This window comes from Carassius carassius, chromosome 4, assembly GCF_963082965.1.
Source record: "Carassius carassius chromosome 4, fCarCar2.1, whole genome shotgun sequence".
Taxonomy (NCBI): Eukaryota; Metazoa; Chordata; class Actinopteri; order Cypriniformes; family Cyprinidae; genus Carassius; species Carassius carassius.
The window spans coordinates 12,172,232-12,175,341 of NC_081758.1; positions in this window are offsets into that span (position 1 = coordinate 12,172,232).

The window sequence follows — 3,110 nt, forward strand, 5'->3', positions numbered from 1 at the left end:
CTTTTTTCTGTTTCTTGTTACTGAGAACACTATGAAACGCTATGAATCTCCTTAAGGCATCATCAGGCATTTGGTTGCAACTGTAATGCGTCCAGAAAATCTACTTTAAATTACTTAAAAACTACTTTTTTTTTTCTTCTTATTTTTAAATTCCCAATATTTCCTAATTTTAAATTTTTTCACTCTGTAATTAAGGCAGTACATCAAATACTATCATATACCATTTTTATTTTTTATTATTATTATTATTTGCATTACAGTAATGAGTATAAGATTTGCTATAATTGCCATGAAATATATGTAAGAAATTAATACTTCATACAGAAGGGCCAACTTTATAAAAAATAACAGCAAATAACAACAATAGATTCCTATTTCAAATAAATGCTATTCTTTAGAATTTGTATTCATCAAAGAATCCTAAAAAAAAAAAATACATATATCATGGTTTCCACAAACATAAAACAGTACTGATTTAATAATGAGAAAACGTTTCTTGAACACCAAATCAGTATTTTAGACTGATTTCTGAAGAATCACGTGACACTCAAAACTGGAGTAATGATGCTGAAAATTCAGCTTTCAGCCAGCACAGGAATACATTGTATTCTAAAATATATAAAAACAGAAAGCAGTTATTTTAAATCGTAATAATATTTCACAATATTAGGGTTCATATTATACTTTGATTAAAAAATGCAGCCTTGCTAATCATTAGAGACTTCATTCAAAAACATTAAAAATATTATCGACTGCAAACCTTTGAGCAGCAGGGTTTATATGTTAATACAATATACCTTATATTTTTACTTTCAGCTTGAAAAATGACCTGCCCATGTTGTAGACATACATTCAGCCTTTCAATATTTATACCTACCATACTTGTAATACTTGAAGGTGAATAAAGTCTCCCAGCTGGAATGTAATGTTCAATCAGCAGAGGACAGTGTTGCTCTATGAGAGAGCACATCCGCATCACAGAGCTGCTGCTCTTATGCTCTTATAAAGACGAATGCTTTTCACCTGCAGAGTGAGATTCTGTTCTTCACTTGTGAAATGAAAGCTGCAAACTGTCGCAGATATGCTCAGAAAGTCACTGTGCCACCTATCAGATCTAAAAAATAGAAAAGTTAATGGCTTTCTACAACTCCTCCTTATTCCTGTTGGTTAAGAATCCTTTAACATCTCTATGCTTTCTTTAACTGATAAGCACCTGCAGCACAAAATGGTGGCGAACTTGCCACGGTATTAATTTTACTATGTAAATGTCCCAAATGAGCTGACTTTAGAAACACCTGATAAATAAGCAGCCTTTGATTGTAGGTAAGAATAAATCACTGGCAAGTGCTAATGCTGTAAGAAGATGCTTAATGCAAATGTGAAGATCAAACAAGATTAACAAGAGAATAATGCTGATGCACAGCGAACACACTTGTTCTCCAATGTCTCAAGTGTTGATTCAGATCACAAGAATGCAATTCCTTTGAAATCTTGAGTCCTTGTTACTACTGGGCAGTAATATTCAAACCTGGGCAAAATAAGTGATTGCATGACAATTATAGCATCTTTGAGTTTAGATGGGAGAATGCGATCTTTGTGCACATTTGCAACTCAAATGATGAGTCTGAATAACACAAGTATTTGGAAACTTTAAGGGATACTCCACCCCAAAATGAACATTTTGTTATTAATCCCTTACCCCCATGTTGTTCCAAGTTCGTCTTCGGAACACAGTTTAAGATATTTTGCATGAAAACTGGGAGGCTTGAAACTGTCCCATAGACTGCCAAGTACTGTCAAGGTCCAGAAAAGTATGAAAAGCATTTTCAGAGTAGTCTATCTGCCATCAGTGGTTCATCCGTAACGTTATGAAGCAATCCACGCATCCTTGTGGCATGGCTGACACAGAAGAGCATACGGAGCATAATAATTTTTTTTTTTTGCATACAAAAAGTATTCTCGTCACTTATGGTTGAACCACTGATGGCAGAAGGACTATTCTGATGATTGTTTTCATACTTTTCTGGACCTTGACAGTGTAAGTTACTTAGCAGTCTATAGAACAGTCACAAGCCTCCCAGTTTCATCCAAAATAAAAAAAAAATCTTAAATTGTGTCCCAGAGATGAAAAATACTGTGAGAAGATCTCCTAAAAATGTATTACCCCTTATTCTACACCAAACAAATACTCGAAACACAACACTTCTCATGCCAACTCATTTTGTAACTGATTTACTGCCTGTTTATTGTATTCACTTCCTCTATATGCATGAGAAATCCTCTCTTTTGCTTATGAAAGTTCCCGCACTTTCTCCCTCCCTCTTTTTTTTTCTTCTTCTTCTTCATAACTGGTAATGAGACCCTCTCTGACTCCATCTTATTAGAAAACATCTATGCTGTTTGTTGTGTGTAATTAAAACAAGGAGCGAAGTGTGCTGTGATGAATTTCCTTCACTGAAGTGTGGCCCACTGCAGGCCCACAGGCTCATCTTCTCCTAAAATGGGCTCTTGCAGAGGTTTCTGAAAGAATATTATTCGATCGTATATTCGTTTTACTGCTGGTTCTTGAGATCTCAGATTAAGGAAATGGACAATTTTGCAAATTCAAATTACATTTTGCATGAAAATAATAATTGTATTGTTCGGTTTACTGGTGCTCTAGTGTACAGTAATGTGATTTTCTTCATGATGGTATATTTTGACCACGGGTGTTACTTTTATTTAAAATTTAAATTGCTGGTTGAGACACTGTGAAATGGTAAAGGGCTTTTATTTATTTACTACTTTTTTTCTTACAAAAAAAAAAAAGATTTTCATAAATGCGAAAATCAGGTCTAGAACAGTATTTCCTTTTATTTATATTTCATAATTTCGTATTTCCACTTTTTAAGATGCTTTATAACAAGCGAGTTTGTAACTATGAGATTGAGAGAAGTCAGAAAAAAGAAATTGCAATTACATTTTTATACTGTGGCCCCGATATACTTCAAACAAAATTGAAGAACGAACTGATATGATGTAATTTCAAACAAAATCGGTGCCGAAACGAAGTTCGTTTTGGCCGTTCAAAACAGCTGACAAAGGCAAACTTTCTGGGGGAGTTCGTTTTG